Source organism: Notamacropus eugenii, chromosome 1 (assembly GCF_028372415.1).
Source record: "Notamacropus eugenii isolate mMacEug1 chromosome 1, mMacEug1.pri_v2, whole genome shotgun sequence".
In the NCBI taxonomy this organism is placed as follows: Eukaryota; Metazoa; Chordata; class Mammalia; order Diprotodontia; family Macropodidae; genus Notamacropus; species Notamacropus eugenii.
Genome location: NC_092872.1, coordinates 439,969,700 through 439,992,242, shown reverse-complemented (window position 1 = coordinate 439,992,242; position 22,543 = coordinate 439,969,700). Strand labels below are relative to the sequence as shown.

The window sequence follows — 22,543 nt, the reverse complement described above, 5'->3', positions numbered from 1 at the left end:
AATTTTTAAATTGTCTCTCCTGGATCTATTTTCCAGGTCTGTTGTTTTTCCAATGAGATATTTCACATTATCTTCCATTTTTCCATTCTTCTCTCTTTGTTCTGTAATTTCTTGGTTTTGCATAAAGTCATAAGCCTCCATCTGCGCCATTCTAATTTTGAAAGAACTATTTTCTTCAGTGAGCTTTTGAATCTCCTTTTCCATTTGGCTAATTCTGCTTTTGAAAGCATTCTTCTCCTCATTGGCTTTTTGAACCTCTTTTGCCAATTGAGTTAGGCTAGTTTTTAAGGTGTTAATTTCTTCAACATTTTTTTGGGTCTCCCTTAGCAGGGAGCTGATCTGCTGTTCATGCTTTGACTTCATGTCTCTCATTTCTCTTCCCAGCTTTTCCTCCACCTCTCTAACTTGATTTTCAAAATTCTTTTTGAGCTCTTCCATGGCCTGAGCCCATTGGGTGGGCTGGGACACAGAAGCCTTGATTTCTGTGTCTTTGCCTGATGGTAAGCATTGTTCTTCCTCATCAGAAAGGAAGGGAGGAAATGCCTGTTCGCCAAGAAAGTAACCTTCTATAGTCTTATTTCTTTTCCCTTTTCTGGGCATTTTCCCAGCCAGTGACTTGACCTCTGAATATTTTCCTCACACCCACCTCACCTCCTGATCCTCCCAGCCCGTGTTTGTGGTCTGAGATTCAAATGCTGCTTCCAGCCTCAGGGCTTTTGGCGGGGGCAGGGCTGCTATTCAGTATGAGATTATGATCTGGTGCTGAGATCGGGGCAGGGCCACCTCTCAGGCTCAGTTCCCTCAGGGGGTTTATGCGCAGACCTTCGGCAATATATTCAGATTCAGGCTCCCGCCCGCTTGGGGAGCCCCATTCTGCAGCTGCCTCTCAGCTTCTACCTCCCGGGGGGGGGGGGGGGCCTGAATTATGGGGGCACCCCACTCCCCTCTCGACCCGCCAAAGAGACTCTCTCACCCACCCCTGTCACCTGTGGGTGGAGGGACTTGTGCGGCCGCTGGAGATCCAGTCCCTGAAGCCTGCTTGGATCTGTTTCTCTCGGTGCCGCAGCCGTGGCCGCAGCAGGTCTGGGCTGGGCTTTGTGTCTGCAGCGCGAGGGACCTTTTGCGAGAGGTTTGCAGATCCCTCTGTGGGTGGAGGGACCCGCGTGGCCTCTGGAGATCCTGTCTGTGAAGCCTGCTCGGATCTTTTCCTCTCGGTGCCGCGGCCGCGGCAGGGCTGCACTCAGCTCCCAGTCCCGGCGCCCAGTCCGCAGCGAGAAGGACCCCCCGCGAGAGGTTTGCAGGTCTCTCTGGAACAGAAATCTCCCTCGCTCCAATGTTCCGTGGCCTCTGGGTGCGGAATTCGCCGTGAGTTACTTCCCTGTAGCCATTCTATGGGTTGTGGGTTCAGAGCTATGTGTATGTGCGTCTTTCTACTCCGCCATCTTGGCTCCGCCCCCTCAATAATTCTTAAATTATCCCTTCTTGATCTAGTTTCCAAGCTAGTTGTTTTCCAATGAGATATGTAATATTTTCTTATATTTTTTCACTCTTCTGAATTTGTTTTATTATTTCATGATGCTTTACCAAATTATTAGCTGACACTCACCCAATTCTAATTTTTAAGGAATTATTTTTTTTCAGTGAACAAAAACTCACTTTTTCCATTTGGCCAATTCTGCTTTTTAAGGACTTCTCTTTTCTTTAGTGGAATTTTTAACCTCTTTTTACCATTTGATCTATTCTGCTTTTTAAATGTTATTTTCTTCATTTTTTTCTGTGCCTCATTTCCCAAGCCACTGACTTTTTTTCATAACTTTCTTGCATCATTTTCATTTATTTCACCCTTCTATCTCTCTTATTTTTTTTTATGCTTCTAGGAATTTTTTTTTGGGCATGAGACCAATTCAAATTTTTCTTTGAAGATTTAGATATATCTATTTTGACTGGTTTCTTCTGAGTTTGCTGGCTTGACCTTCCCTGTCACCATAGTAATTTTTCTACAGTCTGGTATTGTTGGTGATTTTGATGTCTACTTATTTTTCAAGCTTAATTTTTCACTTTTCACTTTATGTTAAAATGGTGATGTTCTGCTAGGGTGAAGAAAGCACTGTCCAAAGCTTTAGGTATTTTGTGCTGGTGTTTTTAGAGCTAGTGCTGGGGGTCTGTAAGTTTTCAGTTCTTCCAAGATGGCATGACCTAAGAAGAGGTGTGTTCCCTGCTCTTCTGGCCTGTGCTCTGGACTGTGAGTGATCATAAGTACTCTTTTCCATCCTGGAACTGTGACTAAGGACCCTGCTCCCCTCTGACCACATGCACTAGTGTGCTAATTTTCCTTCTCATCTTGGGACTTTGACCTGGAACCACATATGGACAATGCAAGAGTCTTATGCTTAGTTCCAAGAAAGGATCCTTTGTAATCTCCTGTTGGTCACTCCTCTGACCACCTTACTGTCTGTAGACTGAGAGCCCCAGTAATCGCAGCTGCCGTTCAGTCACCCCTAAGCCTTGCTGTTGGTGTGCAGAGGCACAGCTTACTCTGAACTCTGATCTATTTCTCCTCAGTGAAAAAGACCTTTTCTGCTGACCTTCTAGGTTGTCTTGAGCTGGAAAATTATTTCTCCCCATCCTTTTGGATGCTGCTCGAGAATTTATTTTATGGTATTATTTTTAAGTATTTTAGAGGGGAATTTGGGAGATCTCAGGCAAGTCTCTGTCTTTACTCCATCTTCACTTATTATTTCTTTAAATGGTACAGGATTAAGTTGTTTCAAATAAATTTCATGTCTTTTTGAATTATTCTTTTTTCTTTTTCCTTTATTCATTTTCATCTTTTCCTTGACAAACCAGTGGTCTGTGCAATGTTCAGGGAAAACTTCTACATCAAAAAGTAGTTTTTTCCTACTTGATGAACTATTAGCTACTTAGTTGCTGTACTATTATTTGATACTCACTTTGACTAATACGTATTTCTAATTCTTTCTTTCAAGGAAAATGATTGTTATATAAAAGTGTGATGATTATGTATCATCTGTAATTGTTTGACCTTTTGAATTCCTTTCCCTGAGCCATACTTTCCTACACATAATTCGGCATCCTCAGCTTTTGTCACATTTGTGTTGAAGTCACCTAGTACCTGAATCTATATTGATTTAATTTGGAAGGCTTTGTAAAATTTTTCTACTTCCTTCAGCAACTAATATTGGGGCACAAGTTGCAATTATTTTTATGGAAGTATTTTTGTAGATATTTCTCATTAGTACTATATTGTGTGATTGACAAGCTATCTCATGAAACAATATGCTTGTTGCCTTTGAATACATATATATGTACATACACATACATTCATATATATATGTATATATATGTATATGTATGTATATATGTATATATATTTCTTTCTTTAGTTTTAAGTCAGGATCATTATGACTCAGCAACTCAAGCAATGTGTGTGTGTATACACACACATACATACATATACATACATACATACATATATATATACACACATACACACACATACACACATTCACTGGTGATTGGAGAAGATCTCACAGAGATTTGAAAGTCAAATTAAAATTTATATATAATCTAAAAACTATGATTCTTAACATTCTCTGCATCTTTTTCTGACAGTCTGCTCTTGTCACTCTAGAAGTAGAAGGGGACTACATAGAACTTAGGACCATTTAATATTTTCCCCTTTGCTTTATCTTTTGCCACAGCACAAAAAGAAAACAATCATCACCAAATGGCCAGTCTATTCCAGAAGAGCCTCTAAGTACTTAGCTGGACTGGCCCTCAGAAAGTAGATTCAATCTGTTGCTCTGGCAATAGCTCTAGGTTTTCTAACTCGGTAAAAAAAACTTTAAGAAATAACGCTCCTTGGCTATAGCTTTTGAAACCCCAGGATCATCTCTTAGTCATCGTAAGGCATAAAAGCAGAATTTTGTAGAAGTTTTCATATACAGGATCAATCAGATATTACATGTATATGTATATGTTATTTGTATGTATATATATTACATATGCATAAATAATATCTGAGAGGTAGTATTGTATAATGAATAAAGAGTCCAGTCTTGGAGGCAAAAATAACTGAGTTCCTCTGATACATTCCAGCTTTGTGACCTGTGTCGTGACTTAACCTCCCTTAGCTGCCTCTATGTAACTGTCTAACACAACACAGTTTCTGATCTGCATTGGTAGGATATTTCTTAGGAGAAATTCCATATGGCATAGCCATTAAGATTTGCAAATCCCTTTACAAATATTATCTTTTCTACTCATGTTTCTACTTAGAACAACTCTGTGAAATAGGTGCCATTATACCTATGTTGCAAATGAGAAAAATGAGGTTGAGAAAGGTTAAGTAACTTGTCCAAGGTTACACAGCCAAATGCCTTGGATTATATTCATACCCATTCTTCTAGACTCCAGGCTTAACACTTTATCCACTGTAGCTCCTAGCATCCTGTGATATCACAGCTGCAGACACTTTCACTCCCTACTCTCCCCCCCCCCCCCTAAAAAATAATGAAGCAAAAACAGTGGGCCTGTTTCTGTGCTTTCTTCTGGTCAATTATAGAAAGAGCATTTGGTTTGCATGACATAGATTCGAATCTTGGCTCTTTTAACTTTCTATCCAAGTAATCTTGGCCAAGTCATATCTCCTTTCTGGGATTCAGTTCCTTTCTCTGTAAAATGAGAGGGTCAGACTGGATAATCTCTGAAGTGTTTTCCAACTCTAAATGCTACGACTTTTTCCTTAGCTCCTTACCTGTGCTTCCTGGGGATCAGAGGACAACTCTCTTCTCTGCTGCTTTGAGGCATAATCAGAACTTCCTTTAAAGGTCTGAGACTATGAGAGAGAACAGAGGAAAGAAGGGAAGAAGCACTCATTTTTTGGAATTTGCATTAACTCAGGGGAGGGAGCAGGGAGGGAGGCCTTTGAGTAGTGAGGAGGTTCCACCTTGCCCTAGGAGATAAGTGGAAATGTTGATTTCCAGAGGCCTGAGCAGCTGAACTGCAATACTGGCTGCAGTTATTTATATTCCTCTACCAGTCTTGTTTACACAACCTGCAAGGATGCAAATCAATATGAGGAAGTGTCGGAGTCGTTGAGGTGTGCAGCCAGAAGGGGCTCTGGGGATTGGCTTTAGTCATGTAGTGTTAACACAGACACACATGGCTACCCACACTTTTACATCTGAGGGAGAGAAAGAGAGCACTCATTACCTAGGACACCGCACTGGCCTGAGCCTTATGCTTCAGCAAGAGATGTATATTAAAAACTATATCACAGTGGGAAAATGGACTTCATAATCCTGATTCCCCTGCTCCTCACTCCTCATTTTGCACAGCCAGTCTGTTTCTTTTAGCTGAAGTTTGCCTCTTTCCATCTTGCCAGCAAAGATAATAAAATCCATCCTAAGCCCCATTCTGTGAGGTTAGATTTGTCCTTATTCTGCCACATCCTACCTGAGTGACCTTGGGCAAGTCTCATTCTCTCTCTACTCCTTGTTCTTGTTTTCTATAAAGTTATAACATTGTATTAGATGTTCTTTAAGGTTCTTCTAACTCTGTGTTCTAAGGTCCACTTCATTTATTTGATTTTTACATTCTAATGTCCTACCTTGTAAGATCCCTTTGTGTTTTAACGTTGTACGAATACTTGAATCTCAGGGGGGCATCCTGTTAAAGGGAAAGGACATTGTTTTAGGAGGATTTGAAAAAGTTGATTAGCTGTGTGACCTGGAAAAAATTATTTTACTTTGCTGAACCTCTGTTCTCTCATCCATTAAATGAGGATAGTACTGTAATCCCTGCATCTCCTTGCCTCACAGGATGGTTATGAAATTCCATTGGCAAAATAGATGGGGAAAGTAATTGGTTTATGGTAAAGCATTATCATCATCTCCTTTTTACAGATAGAACAACTGAGGCCTAGTTCACACAGTTGGATAGAAGCACTCAGAAAATAATTCTCACTGCCTGATTCCCAGTCAAGTGCATCATTTATGAAATTATATCATTTTCTTAGAGAGATGAATTTGTCATGAATTTTTGAAATTCAAAGCAACTTGTGTTGATAAGATCAGAAGTACTTTTAATCAGAAACTGGAGGGTGTGTGTGTGTGTGTGTGTGTGTGTGTTTATGTGTGTGTATTCAGCAATCCTTGATTCTCTTGCTAGCTCTGACACTCATGAGTTATATAGTCTTGACCTGCAATATGGCAGACTAGAAAGGGCACTGCCCTAGCAGTGAGAAAGCCTGGATTTGAATCCTGGTTCTGTCTTTCTCTTCTGAGAGGAGAAAATGCATCAGGTTTAAATATGCCTCTTGTAGCAGGTTGGAAATTAGGTTACACACCTATGGCATGGGGTAGCTATTCTTTGTTTGTAGTCAGTCTTAAAAGACTTCTTAGAAAGATTAGGCATTTATTACTGAGAACAACAGACTCTTTTATTTAGTATCTTTAAGGGAAGATCATGGGCTTGACTAGGGACACCCAAAGGAGCAAGGGATGGGGACAGTGGAAGAAAAATACTAGGGCAGTTCAGTGATTCCTTCTTTACACAAGGCCAACCTGACATCTCCAAACTAGGGAAACACACCAATGCCCTTCACCCTGGGGCAAAAACAATCATCTCTAAAATAGAACTTAGAAGCATGAGAGAAGGGATCCAACCAGAGATGTTACCAGTATAAAGACCTTCAAGTCACAGCAAGAAAAAGCTGTCAAGATAAATTGAGATTGCCATGTGTATACTTCAGGGTAACTCATGGTAGTATCATGGAACTACCATGAACAATTCTGGATCAGACCTTCCACCCAGAAGGAATAGAAAAGCCCTGTTCAGTTAGTTTTGACTGGTTTGTTGTCCCTGCCATTGGAAGAAAGTGGCTAACTATTAGCCCTAAAAACATGATGTTTCTAGCCTAGAATGTTTCAAGGATAGAAGTTCTAAATATGAGGGTGGGAAGTTTCTGTGAAGGAGCATGAGCTAAGGTAGTTTGTTAGACAAAAATTATTTTTTCTCTCAAAATTTGCTCATTAATTTGTTCATTAAATTTCTACTTTGGGAAGCAGTGCATAAAGCTGAGGGAGATATAAATATAAATAAGAAATGATATCTGGATATTATGCACAATCATATAGGGGAAAAATGGAACCATAACTGGTTCAAATCCTAGCTTACTGGTTTTATGATGGTGGGCAAAGTCCTGAACTTCTTTGATTATCAGTCCTTTTTATTTTGTAAAATAGAAGTAATAAAATCTATACTGCCTACTACAGAAGTTTGAGGAGAAAAATATTACACAAACTTTATGGTGCCTTAGATATGTTATTTATTGATGCTGTTACTATTACACAAAACGTGCTGTATTATGTTAGAGATGTACAAAAAGCCATTTAAGGTTCTAGAAGGAAAAGTTATTTTTCTCACTTTTTGGCATGGTGTGGATACGGAAGACTCTTCTGAAGGATCCAAGTTGTGTTTGAAGTGAACCTTGAAATATTGGAAATTTTTAAGGAGGGAATGATAAGGGTCATTTACAGCATAGACAAGAGTTTGAGGAAAATTATGGAAGCAGAAAAAAACATGGACCATATACATAGGATAGAGAATATAGGAATGGTGCACAAAGCACATATCGAGAAGGAGGATTTAGTCCTAGAAAGTTCAGAGGTTACTGGTTGTGGAGGGCCTTGAATGTCAGGTTAAGAAGATTCAGCTTGATTTGGCAGATGATAGGGAGTTATTGAAGGTTTTAGGTTGCTTAAAATTATGCTGTTTTAATACATCCTGTATTCTCCTTCCATCCTTGTGAGCAGCAGAATTCAGTTTCATCTCTCTAAACCTGTCACTATCCTCCCACTAATCTACACTTCCCCATGTTTTTAATCCTCAGTTTTTCACTCTTCCTTACCTTGTATAGCTAATCATTTGTAAATCTTCTTGTTTCTATATCCATAATATTTCACATTCACGCCTTTCTCTCTCTTGGTTTGGCCACAACTCTTGTCTTGGTCTTTATCCCCTAGTATATGGACTATTACAACAGCATTTTAATTGGTCTTCCTGCTTCCAGAGTCTTTCCTCTGTCATCTTCTCCACAAAACTTTCAAAATAAATTTTTTCAATTAACATGACAATGTTACACCTCTGCTCAAAAATCTTCAATGACTTTCAGTTTCCTGTCTGGTAAAATTCCAAATCCTCTTCTTATCCTTTAAAGACTTTAACTGTCTGATAGACTCCAACTGCCTTTTCAGATCCTTCATACTACTCTTCTCTATTTGTTCTACTTTCCAACCAAAGTGCCCTACTTTCTATTCACAGATATTCTGTCTCCTGCCTCTTCTCCTTCGTATCTTATAATTCTTACATTTCATTCATTGCTCAGCTGAGTTCTTACTTCCTATAAGAAGCCTCTCTTGATCTCTCTAAGTTTTTATTGCTATCTTTCTTTTTAAATTGGCTTGCATTTATTTATCTGTGTAGAATTTGTAAATCCAGTAGAATGTAAGATCTTTGAAAGCATTCCCTCTCCCCTGCCTTTGGATCTCCAACATCTTGCACATAGTATGTGCTTAATATATATTTATTGAACTAAAGAGAAGAAGCATGTTCTCTTGCTCCCTTTTTACTAGTAGAGACTTGAATAGAACTCAGGCTAACATATTACTAATGGTCATCCAGCAAGGCAGCTACAAATCTGGGGATTTCTTCTGAGTCTGTATTTTCTTGAGTTGGAGAAACAGGAATGAGAAGACCAGGAGACCATTCTTAGTCATTTTTAATTCATCATTTTGCCTCAGAAGATTTACTTAATACTGAAGCTGCTTTTCATTTTTGGACTTATGTTTGCAAACTCAGAGTAAGGGAAAGGATTAAAAAAAACTATTAAAACAAGATCCTTGCTAGTTTATGGTAATTAAAAGCAATAAATATTCTTTCCCACAAAGCTGAAAACCTCCAATAGCCAGTAGGTCAATACTGTTTTCCTGGTTAGGATGGCAATAAATCTTGATTCTTTTTGAGTGGAAATAAGGAAGAGGTTTTATTCATGAATTCCATGACCTGGTGCTGCAACATTTTCAAAACAAACACTCTCAGAATGAGGAGTTTCTCTATCAAGTGGCTTAATCTACCCTTTTTCAACCTACTCCCTCAGTGGCTGAGGATGCCTTTCTCTGGGGAGTTTTTATTAAGCAAAGAACAATTTTCTTATTCACCAAAAGAACAACAAATGGGTGTGGGGGCTGGGCTGGTATATGTAGGTAAGAGCTGACATTTACTTGGTCATGTCCAATTACAAAACATTTTACATATATTATTTCACAATAGCCTCATGAAGGAGATTGTGTAAATTATAACCATAGGTTATAATATTTGGAAGTAGAAGGAATTAATTTTAGAAACTATAATTTAACCCCTTCTTCTTACAGATGAAGAAATTGAGGCCCAGAGAAAAGAATTGCCAAAGATAAACTGCAAAATCGAATTTGGACCCAGATTCTCTAATTTCAAAATTATATGGCTTCTATGTACTCATTTTATCCTCATTTTATAGATAAGAAAACTGAGGATCAGATAATTGAAGTGATTTTCCTAAGATCATACACACTTAAAAAGTAACAGACCTGGGACTCTAATAAATTCAAGACTTCTACCTTGAATTAGGACTCTTTCCATCGTACTGTACAGTCCTTGGAGGATTATGAGGAGATCCACCCACCTTCCTCCCTGATATTTACAGTATCTTTGCTTCTATTGGCCAGGCTAGATGAATGTTGCTATACTAGAATGTTAGCATTATTTCTTTCCAACCTTTATTCTTTCTTCAGAGGTCTCCACTGGAGATTCTCATCCCACAGATGCTGAGTTTCTCCTGAGCCATCAACATTTATTAGCATCTTTTTCTAAGAAGATGTTTTCTGAGTTCTGATTCAAGAGTAGTAGCATTTGGTGCTCATCTGCCATCAACACAGCTTGCTTAGGTAATCTAATTGGCTTTGGTCCCTATGTGAGAAGTGGGCACTGAGCCAGACTTTCCTATAATCTAATTGGAAAACTAAACTCATACACTGCACCCTCCCACTCCCACTCTCTTTTAATCCTTTCTTCTCACTGGGATTTTCCTTTATAAACATATGGATACAGAAGTTCAAGCCCACTCAGAAAGAACGAACTAGGTTAGCTCGAGTACTTATGATGTAACCTTGGTCAATTTGCTTAGCTTCTTTGGCCTTATTTCCTTTCATTTTCTTCATTTGTAAAATGACAGGATCTCTAAGGGTTCTTCTAGCTATGATCCACAAGTTATTGATATAATGAAAGGAGTACTGGATTCAGTTAGAAGGCCTGGGTTTTAGTCCTGAATCTAACATGTTTTGGCTGTGCCACTTTAGGTGAGTCATGTCACTTCTCTGAGACTCAGTTTTCTGATCTGTAAAATGGGAATAGATATCCTTGCTTTGATTACCTTACAGTGTTGTTCAAATAAGATAATATATGTAAAAGATTTTGTAACCCTAAAAAACTACACAAATTCAAGCTATTAGTATTATTAAGTGATTTGACTCTAAAAATCACTATCAAAGAAGAGGCAGGATGCAGCCTGGGCAGCAGGTTGGGTTGCTCTGATAAACACATCCTTCCTTAGGCAAGGAGCATGAATCTGTCTTCTCAGCATTGATTTTCTCCTTTTGCATATTAAATTATTCTAAATCCAAGTTCCCTAGTAAACAATGTTCTTGCGGGGGTGACTTAAGGGTGACTTTATCATTTAGTTAAGACAACATATTGTGCTCCTGGATCAGATTGGAGATAAATGTGAAGGCATATAAGGTACACACAAAATAAGTAACATTTTCAATGGCAAACACATACACACATTCTTAAAGGGGTTAAAATCCCTCAGACAATAGATTTGCCAAATAAGATAGAGTCTTTTCATGCTTGCATTTTGAATCACAGGTATGTTAAGAGATGTTTTATGCTAAAAAGCACTCAGGCTAAACAGTAAGGAATGTCAAGAATAACCACATATCTTTGAATAACACTATAGACAGTCAATGACTGAAATGAGTTCTTAAAGAAGCAGCCTGTTCTAGAGAAAATGTTAGGTCTGTCATTAAGATCACCCATTTTTACATTAGTGCTGTGCTGGTATATTTCTAAATTTTCCACAGCATCCCTATGGCCAGGCATGGTGAGGGAGGGGCTTTATAGTCACAGAACTCAGCAACAATGGTAGATCTCAGCAATAAATTACAGAAGTCAAAGACAGTGGTGGAATGTAACAACAACAATAGCAGAACTTAGTAAGGAATTTAGAAAATGCAGCAACAGGGAGTGAATGTTCAGCAATGGATTATGGAACTCAGCAACAATGGCTAACTGAGCAATGGATTATAAAACTCAGGGACAGTGACGGAATATAGCAGCAATGCCAGAACTCATCAATGTATTATAAATCTCAGAGACAGTGAGAGAATTGAGCAACAGCTATAGAACTTGGCAGAACTCTGAAAGGGGAGGGGTGACTACAAGGAAGTCTTGAGTTGATGAGTTGCTCAATCCAAAGCCCTGAGGGGACTTCTGACTTGGATAAATCAGTAATCAGTCAATGAATAATTATTAAGCACCTACTATGTGCTCAACATTGTGCTAAGCACTTGAGATATAAAAAAAGGTAATAGACAGTCTCTACTTTCCAAGAGTTCACAGTCTAACGGGGGAGAAAACATGCAAAGTGATGTACAAATAAACGATACTGGATAAACTGGACATAATCAAGAGGAAAGTCACTAGAATTAAGAAGGACTGGGAAAGACTTCCTATAAAAGATGGGGTTTTAGCTGAGACTTAAAGGAAACCAGGAAAGCCAAGAAGGAGAGAAACATGAGCATTTTAGGTATGAAACAGCCAGTAAAAAATACAGAGTTGAGGGACAGACTCTCTAGTTCAAAGAACAACAAGGAGACAAGTATCACTAGATAGACAAGTACATACGTGGTGGAGGATGGGGTGTAGGAAGAGGCATAGTGGGGGGGGAGGTTAAGAGGAGTTTTGAAGGTCAAAGGATTTTATATTTGATACTGGATGTGATAGGGAGTCCTTGGAGTTTATCAAATAATAGAGTGGCAAGGTCAGATTTGAGTTTTAGATAAGTGACTTTGACAATTGAGTGGAAGATGGACTGGAGTAAGGAGAGAGATTTGTGGCTGGAGGACCAACTAGTTCTCTGATGTTATAGTCCAAGTGTAAGGTGATAGGGTTCTATACTAGGGTGGTAGAAATGTTAGAGAGAGAAGGTGGTATATGTAAGAGGTATAATGAAGGGTCAAATGACAGATTTTGGCAATGGATTAGATATGGGGGTGAGAGAATGAGAAATTGAGGATGACACCTAGAATGACAGTCTAGAGGACTGGTTGACAGGATGACAGTGCCCTCAAGAGTAAGTGGAGTTAGGAAGAAAGGAGTTTTGGATGGAAAAAAGTGAATGTGGTTTTGGACATGTTCAATGTAAGATGTTCACAGGACATCCTGGTTAGGATGTCCAATAGGCAGTTGGAGATGAAAGTCTAGAGGTCAACAGACAGGTTAGAGTTAGATAAGATTTTAGAATCATGATGATAATTGAGATGAGAATTGAAACCACTGGAGCTAATGAAATCAACAAGAAAAAAAAAACTTATAGAGAGAGAAGAGAGCCCAAGAGGCCCTTGTGAGACACTCATGATGAGACAGAGAAAGAGCAGTCAGGTAAATAGGAGAACTAGGAAAATTTAATGTCATGAAACCTAGAGAAAAGAGAGCATCATGGAGAAGAGAGTGATCATCAGAGTGAAAGGCTGCAAAGAGGTCAAGAACAATGAGAATTGAGAAAAAGTCATTAGATTTTGCAATTAAAGGATCATTAGTAATCTCAAAGAGAGTCATTTCAGTTGAATGATAAGATCAGAAGCCAGACTTGTAGAGAGTTAAGAAGAGACTCAGAATAAAAAAATGAAGGCACTTATTGAAGATACCCTACTCAAGGAGTTTAGCCAAAAAGACATATGTATGGGATCATAGTTGGTAGAAATAGACACATGAAATGAGAGCTTTTTGAGAATAAGGAAAACAAACTCATATTTGTAGGCTGTAGGAAAGTAGCCACTAGCAAAGAGAAATTCAAGATAAGTGAAAAAGTAGAGATGATCAAGGAAGAAATCTTCTGGAAATGATAGGATGGAATGAGATTGTTTGTGCATGTAGGGGAGTTTCCCTTGTCAAGGAGAAGGAACACATCATTATGTGAGACAAAGCTGAAGAAGGAGATAGTGGTAGAAAATATCTGATTGATGTGAGAGGGGATGAAGGGGGAAGAGTGAGTCTCAGTGAATGACCTCATTTTTTTTCATTAAAAATGCACTGAAGGAGTGGAAGGAGAATAAGCTATGGTTCATGTATAGGAAAGAAATGAAAATGCTTGAATGTCTTGAGAAAATCATTGTATTATATATGGAAGTAGATATACTTTGACAAGAAGAGAACAGTACCTTGCTTAAAGGTATTGTTAATTACTGGGAGATTTGGGGATGGAGGATATTACCAGTGCTTTGAGTTTGTCTCTGGTCAGGGTGATATGCCTGGGAATAATTCTACCTCCCATTTCTGTAATGTCTTATAGATTAAAAATATTTTCCTGACAATAACCTTGTGAGAGACGCAATGTGGGGGCATCATCACCCCTTTTTTTTACAGAGGAGGAAAATAGTAGTACCTGGAAAGAAAACTTTCTTAAGCTTACATGACTAGCAAGTGACAGTCAAGACTCAAAAGCAACATCTGTTTTCTCTCTCTCAGCATGAGACCTGTCCTCTGCCCTACTCCCCAAATCTTGTTTTGCTAATGATCACACAGCTACTATTTATTTTCTATAGTGATTATTGAGACTAAATATCATCAGACACATTCCCAAAGGTGATATCAAACCACCATACTTCTTTTAGGAAGAATATCAAGAGGAAAGTCCTGTATGTCACCAGGTTACTTAAGACCAGGCTGAATTATTTCAGATGATCCTCAGTCCTAATTAATCATACTTGGCCATACAATCAGTCCAGGAGAGAGACCATTTTCCCCTTTGAATTAATTACAAAAGACAACTCATCTCCAAACAATTACTGTCCTTTCTGTTTGGTTAGTCTAAGGAAAGAGAATCTCACAGATGGATTTTCTTGATAAGAAACTATTCTATATGCATTGTGTGTCCTAATGTAGCATCTCTAATCGGAATGTCTATTTTCTATAACCTGCCATGATTTTTAGACTCCTAGTCTTCCCTCCTGCTGGGCTCAACAAAATGTGGTTTATTTTTATGGAGTCCTTAATGTTAAAATGCTACACATACACACACACATACACACACACACACACACACACACACACACACACAGAAGGGAACAATGGCCAAGTGGACCTGCAGTTAGTGGGATAATGGGCACATACATACTTCCTCTCCCGTTGTACTCATCATCATCAGTACTTGTGAACTCAGAATATCTCCCTTTACCCCTACTACCAAATTCAGTAATATTGAAAACAATTCCATTTCAAGAGAAAAGGGAAGAAAAGAACAAAAGAGAATGAAAGAAGGAAAGGAGAAATGAAAGGAAGTAGGAAGTAAGTGAAGCAGAAAGGGAAGGTGACAATATAGAGAAAAAGAGGGAGGAAGAGAGGGAGAAAGAGGCAGAGAGGGCCAATAGAAAGAAGGAAAGAAGTGAGAAAAGGAGAAAGGAAGAGAGTAGGAAGTAGAGGTAAGAAAAAAGATTGAGAGAAAGAACAGTAGAAAGAAAAGCAGAGATGAAAAAGGAGAGGCAGAGAATAACAGTATGAGGAAAAGAAAGTGAGAGAAAGAGCTGTATAAAAGAGAGGAAAGAAAAGACTGTAGAAAAGAAAAGAGAGAGGAGGAGGAATATGGTTGAAGAAGGCAGAGTGGGAACATATATAAGGGGAAAAGAAAAGGAAATAATTTAGAGAAAATCAAGAGAAAAGGAGGTAGGGGAAAGAAGGCAAAAAAACAGAGACAGCTGCAATCTGCAAGGTTAACTTCTCCAATAACAATAGTTGCAATTTGTATGGTCCACCTCATCTGGTGACTCTAGCAACTATTTTTCAAAGCGAGCAGGCCCAGCTGTGCTTCTCTAAGCTAACTGCTTTCCTCTGCTCCTGCTGCGTGTACAGTAATGCTCCCTGCAGGCTGGTATAAGAAAGAGACATTTCTTTCTTCCTCAGCTAACAACTCTCCCCTTGAAATGCTTCTCCTTGTTCCTATCTTTCAATTCATTGGAAATAAAAAAAAATAATAAAGGAAAAGATGAATAGATTTTTTTTAAAGTTAAAATTGCAATGAACACAAAATTTTTCCCAGTCAAAATCACACTGTTATTAAGCTGTAGTCTTTCTCAGTCATCAACCAATCAGAACCTGCCTTTAGGAATAATGGCAACTCTGGTGGTGATACCAAACTTAGAGAAGGAAGGTAAGATTGAGTTATCTGATGAATTTCATAGAAAGGCAGGATGTTAGAGCTAGATGTTCAAAGAAGACTCAGAATATAGATTATTAGAATTTAAAATCTCAGTGTGGAAAGGTATCATAGATTACAGAATGTTTAATATACAGCACAAGAATTAGAGTTGAAAGATAACATAGAATCCTACAGTGAAAAGAGACATTGAAAACTATCTGTATCCACCCCCCTTAAGAAAGAAAAAAAAGGTTTTACTCAGGTAAAATACATGGTTGCAAAGTCTGGACTAGAATCTAGGTTCATTGATCCTAATAACATAGAAAGGCAAGGTGTTATAGTGGAGTTTCAGAATTGGTCAGGAGGAAATGAATTTTAATCCAGTCTTAGAAACTGACTAGCAGTGCACCTAAGGACAAATCACAACATATCTGAGCCAATGTTTACTCATCTATTAATTGAGGATAATAATAATATTTATCTGACATGGTTGTGGAAAGAAAGAAATAAATTAATTTATGCAAAGGATTCACAAACCTTTAATTGCTATGGGCTAGCTATTATTATCATTCTTCACTTTTCATTCTGATGCCTATAACTTTTTACTTCACCTTGGGCACAAATTCAAGGCCATGTTGTCACACTTTCTGGAAAAAAATGTCTTTCTCATTGGTAACAGTTAACCTGCCATTTAGTTCAGGATGGTATAAACCATTCTACTTCTCTGTTTAAAAATGATTGTTGCTGATTCATGCCTTTACCTCATCCCTTGTTTAATCCCATTTCCCCTTCAGGGGATGCAATTCGTGTCAGATCATCTCCTTTATGTAAGATGTTATATTTGTGATTTTTAAAATTTTATGTTTCAGTAAGCTGAATTGTCTCTCTTAAAAAAAGCATCAGCATCTGTCTGTCATACAGGGGGCAGTCAGAGACACAAAAAAACAGTCAGAGAATCAAGGTAGAGATAGTGTGGTGTATTAGAAACAGCACTAAACTGAAAGCTGATAATCATTCTTGTTCTGACTGTCCTATAATTTATGCTATTTTAGTCAACTAGTCTCATACCCTAAATCCCAATTTCATCACCTGTAAAATGAGGACCATATGATTTCTAAAATCCAATGGTAGCTGATGTTCAATTTACTAATGTTCCATGTTCAAAGTAGCAATATTTGAAGGTCTAAAATGATATTTTCTAAAGACATCTAAAACTCTAAAATCGTAAGATACACATGCATTTGTCATATCTAAGATGTCAGAGATATGTCCATGGTCCTGAAAGAATCTTCAGCAGTTGCAAAAAGTTGACTATAGTTCTGTCATCAATGAAAGTGAGTTATGTATTTTATTACATGCGTAAATTTGAGAAATGTATTATCTTGAGGAGTATATGTGAAGACATATATGTATGCATACATTATATGCATATAAACACCTTTCTGTATATATATATATGTACACACACACATATATATAGATATATAGATATAATCTATCTATCTATCTATCTATCTATCTATCTATCTATCTATCATCTATCTATCTATCTATCTATATATATATAAACTTGAGTTCTTTTAAAGTTCTATAGTGATGAAAGTCAAACAAGAAATTATTTTCTTTTTAAAGTCTCTTTAGGCATGGACACAGGAAAGACAATCGAAGTAAGATGAAGGCATATTGAAAATATTATCCAATTTTTCCTTTACAACATGAAAGTAAAAATGTTTCCACTAAATTCACCCTTCCTAACAGAATATTTTTTGGCAAAAACTAAAGAGTACAGTATATAAAATTTAGAATATCCAATACATCTCATTAATAAAACAAGAAAGAAAATGCCATCATATTAAATAAGACCATATGTTAAAAATATAGTCTATAATAAAGTCATACTCAATTTTTTTTCATTCCGCATGGTATAGTGTATTTTGAATCATGTTAGGGTTCTTTTGCTGATTAGGTGTTATGACACTATTATCTCAATTTTATAGATAGTTAAACTAACACAAACACTTCAGGAGGTGATTTTTCTACTGATTTTTATCCTCTTCGTGTCACATCTGCAGTATTGTTTAATTGCATGTCGCTAGGTAGTTAGAAAGTTAAAATCAGCTTAGAAGAGCAAACAGGATAGTGGTAGAGGTAATGGTATTTGTGTGTGTGTGTGTGTGTGTGTGTGTGCACGTCAGTAGAACAATTAGACTCAGTTGCTGCTGGGTTACAACAGAGGGGTTGCTTGGCTGCTGGTCATAGATGCTGCCGAGATAGTCTGAATGGCTTTATCAGCTGTTGAGATGTTGAAAGACTAGGGAGGTCAGATACATCAGCCCCTGGACTCTTCAGAGATATGAAATATCTGTTAAGTTGATATGATGGTTTGGGGGGGGTGGTTCACTCTTCAGTGGGCTATTACAGTCTTTACCACTTTCAGTCTGTGACTTTGGTATTAATGTGCTTTCTTCAACTGGAGTATTACACTTCTCTTCAAATTTAGTGCTTTGTATTCTCTGAGGAAGAGAAACTGCCCTTAGCCTGTCATTGCAGAGTTTTCACCTTTTTTAGACCTTTGAGGTTTGTCACTTCCCAGTAAAGGGGGAAGATATCTAGCCTCTTTTATTTGATGATTCTTTCTTATTTAGAGGTTCTCTTCCTTTATGAATGCTGACCAGAGAGTAATACTTCCCAAATTTATTTTGGGACTTTATGAAGATGAGTAGATGAGAACAAAGAACATTTACATGATAAGGATAAATTCATTGTGTTCTCTGACCTTTTCATATGTGGTTGAGTTCTTCAAGCCTCAGACCCTTTGTAAGGTGTAGAATGCTTCCTTTATATATCATTTCGTTATTTTTTTCTTTATGACCTGTAGTTTTGATAAAACTAAGGGGGAATATCTTTACATGTAAATGAGGCAACAAGATTGCTTCTGACATCCCTTCTTGACCTAAAATTATCCATGATCAATATTATTCTAATTAGCTGGACACCAAACTTTGTCTGTCTTTCTGAAAGATGTTAAATTCTTTCAATGATCTCTAAATCTGGTAGCCAGTGGCAAAGCCCCAAGTGTTCTGCCCCAATTATGGGTCTACTTCTACCCTTGTCTCCTCATTCTGTCACTTATGATTAAGCAGAATAAGTTTTTTTCTTTCACATGACAATCATTCAAGTATTTGAAAACAAATGCTTCCTCCAAAGAATTTTTTTTCCATCCTAAGCGTCTTCTAAGTTATTTCAACTCAACCTCAAATGAAATGGTTTTAAGTTTTCTCCCTGTTTTCATTGTCTTTCACTGAATGAATTCCCTCTTGTCAATATTCTTCATATAATATCTTTTTCAGAATTTAATGTAGAAGGCTGGCTGAACAAATAAAAATAAAATTATGACCTCTCTTATTCTGGAGACAGAATGATGTTTGAGGTGACTGTAGAACATGCAGGTCAAGATATTCAAAAGGCAGGTGGAATAACATGGCTATAACTAGTCAGGTATATAAATTCAGTGCTAGTACGGGTTGGGGTAGTGAGTTCAAAGTGGATGATACACACAAATATGGGCTTGGATTGACACTTCTCAAACCCTGCTTCTTTCCCTCTTCTCTCTACTTATAAGCTTTGAACTCAGAATTCTGGGATCTCTGTCTTTTCCACACAGTTCCCTGTTGAACTGAGCTTGTGCTTATATATTGCACACACACACACACACACACACGCATTTTTGTGTCTATCTATCTATCTATCTATCTATCTATCTATCTATCTATCTATCTATCTATCAATTATGTACACTGAAGGTTCCCACTTTATCCAGTTTGGCTGTGTATGCAGTTCAGTTTCATTGACACTTTGCCATTTAATTTCATGATAGAAATAATTCACATCAATGTAGCACAAAACAATGACAAAACACTTTCGCATCTATTATTACATTTGATTCTCGCAATGCCATTCTGAGGTAGGCAGGATGTTTAGAAATCCCATTTGGTAGATGAAAAAGAACCAGTTACTATTTGCTAGATATGTTGAATGATTGTTCAATTTCCTGTCTGTTTACATAGATATAAGCAGTGTAATAGGAATTGTTGGGTGGGTGGTAGGGTTAAACCGTTAAGGACTAAGTCTGGGTAAAGTCACTTTCTATGTGACTATAATAAATTAATTCTCTTTAGTTTAATTGATTTCATTGCATTTCCTTTCCTTTCAATTCATTTTGATCCAAGCTGGTTCAGTTCTCTTCAATTAAATTTAGTTCCATCCAATTTAATAAACATTTATTTATTAAAGGCCTGTTATGCCCAAGGCTCTGTGATAGGATTAGTGAAACAAATTTGAAAATGCCATTCTTGCCCTCAAGAAGTTTGAAGTCCAATTGGGGAGGATTTGTAGTGGCAGAGCTGTGTATAAAACAAAATACATTAATAATTAAAATACTACAAGTTAGAATGTGATGACTACATAGGAGAAAGCACTGCAAGATTGATAAATTTCAGTTTCTTTATTTGTAAAGCTGAGATAATAATTGCACACCCTATTTCACAGGGTTACTATAAAATTCAAAGGAGATACAGATTATGAAAGTCCTTTGTAATCATAAAATATTATGTAATAAGATAAGTTATTATTGTTAGCCAAAGATATCTGCAAACCTGGAATGACCTTCATTTTAACCTCTCCTGGAATAGACTTCATATTTGGGATGAGTCCAAACTCTATGTGCCCCAGAGAGGAGATTTTCTTCCTGAACTCACTCACAAACACACGGCAAGGATTTGTAGAATGCATTTAGTTTCCTGTAGGCTCAGGAGAGCAAGCCTTTTGGGTAGTGGTGGGGAGCGAGGAAAGGAGGGAAACATAGAGATAGAGACACAATGATGTCTTAAATCCTATTTCCCTAGGAATCTAGGCTCTGAACAGATGTTTGCAAAGTAATGCTCAACTGTGAAAGCGGGGAAATGATGAACTATTTCTGGGCAGCCCAAGAAAGATTTGAGCTTCTCTGGGATGCTAGACTTATCCTGATGCTGCAGATGCCAGAACTACATTTGCTGTCCTCAAAATAAGAAGTGCTTTTCAAGGTAGTTAAGCTTCATGGGAGGGGAGAGAGAAGATGGGGGTGATGCACCTTGTCCTACAAAAAGCAAAACAAAAGAAAGCAAAACAAAACTCTAAATATAGTCCTAGCACCCAAGTTGCCTGGTCAAAAAGATCAATTCACCTGAATGAAGAATTTCCCGAGTAGTCCTCTCATATCTATTTCTCCTTTGTTCTTGCTTATACATCATTACCCCACTGTCATCCATTTCATAGAATTAAAGGCTTTAGAGCAGCTCAGATTTTATTTGGCTTAATATCTAGGAGAATTGGTGAACTAGGAACATATAAACTGCATAGATACCAACTGTGCTATCATTACCAATGTGTACGTAGTGTTTATCTGGGATATTTAATCAGAAAGAAGAATAGGAATTATTGCTAGTGGCTTAGTAAACTGGGTAAAATCTGTTTGCCTTTGGGTAGATTTGGCCTTAGTGTTCATTACTGATTTCCCAAAACGTGTATATTTTGGTGTATGTCACTTGTAATATGCTCTCTACCCATTTCTGAGTGTCTGAACCATGATCTCTTTTTGAAAGTGCAGCTCAGGTACCATCCCCGAACTTCTCTGATCTCGCCAGTCCATGGCATAGCATCATAGATGTAAAGAAGTAAAGATACAACCTTCAAGGGCACTATCTAGTCTAGTTCTCATTTTGTGGATAAGTAAATTTAGGCCCAGAATGGTTAAGAAACTGGCCCAAGGTCATACAGGTAATGGGCAAAGGAGCTAGGGATTTAGCTCTCGTTCTGAGACAACAAGGTATTTGCACTTTCTATTGTGCTCACTCAAATTTCCCTGGAGCACTTTGCCTAACTGCCCCTACTCCCATAGCTCCCTGCCTTGAAGTATACTTATCAATGTACATATGTGCATAGAATCATTTTTCTAGAGCTTAAATGAACCTGAGTGATAATCTAGCATATGTTTGTTATTCTTCAGATGAAAAAATTATGCCCCTAACAGTGGAAAGATTTGCCCAAGGTCATACAAATAAAATGGAGCAGATCTTAGTTTTCAACTTAGGTCTTCTGAGCTGGATCTCCTATATTTAGCTACTTTATTAACTTATTAATCCCTGCTGGATCATCAGTCCTCCAAGATCTTTTGGGAGAAACCTATTCTTTTCTCAGGGACAGGGAGCATCTCCATTTTTTTCTAAAGAGGGACTGTCACCCCCACTTGTGAATAATGCAGGAATGAGGAAGCCCCCATTTGAGGTTCAGCTCCATCAGTCTAGCCAGGGGTGGGGAATGTGTATCCCTCTGTGTCCTCAGATATGGCCCTTTGAATCCAAACTTAACATAACAAATCCCCTTAATAAAAGAATTTGGTCTGTAAAACTTGAATTCAGTCAAAAGGCTGTACACAAGGATCTAGAAGGTCACATGTCACCTGGAGTTTGCAGGTTTCCCATCTCTGATCTAGTCTATTTCCAAAGACTCATAAACTGATCCCTCACATCATTTTCATCTATTTTTAAATGCACTTGTCTGTCCCAACTAGGAAGTTGGGAATACAATTCAGAGATGTATCTGAAAGTTAAGAGTGGGAAGCTAGACTTTATTCATTTACTCATGTTCACATTTATGTCCACCTGCCAACTCATATTCACTGACCTCCATATGCTTACCAACTAGAGAAGAGACTTATGAAAAAAAATAAAGAACAAAAAATCAGGTAGCTGAATTTAAGCTCCTTTGCATCAAGAGCACCTGGCAAAGTGCCTTATATATAGTGGGAACTAGATTAATATTTGAGAAAAGGAATTTGATTAGATCAAGTCTTCTGTTTAAATACTTCCTGTAATGAGGAACAAACTACCTTCTAATGTTTATATTTATAAAGGGTTTTAAGTCCTATTCCTTCAAGATACAGCTCAAATGTCTCCTCCTCCAGGAAGCCTT

The 22,543-nt window shown here is 37.7% G+C and overlaps 1 long non-coding RNA gene across 2 annotated transcripts in view; it reads left to right on the top strand.

Moving 5' to 3' along the window:
• Positions 1 to 22,543, top strand: part of LOC140526569 (uncharacterized) — a 39,648-nt gene that overhangs the window by 13,456 nt on the left and 3,649 nt on the right. Inside the window, exon 1 of one of the 2 annotated variants that reach the window (XR_011974435.1) lies at positions 20,449 to 20,616. The exons of the other annotated variant lie outside the window; for it this stretch is intronic. This is a non-coding gene — a long non-coding RNA (uncharacterized lncRNA). Of the gene's footprint in view, positions 1 to 20,448; positions 20,617 to 22,543 lie in introns of those variants that run through there. 2 annotated transcript variants of the gene reach the window in all.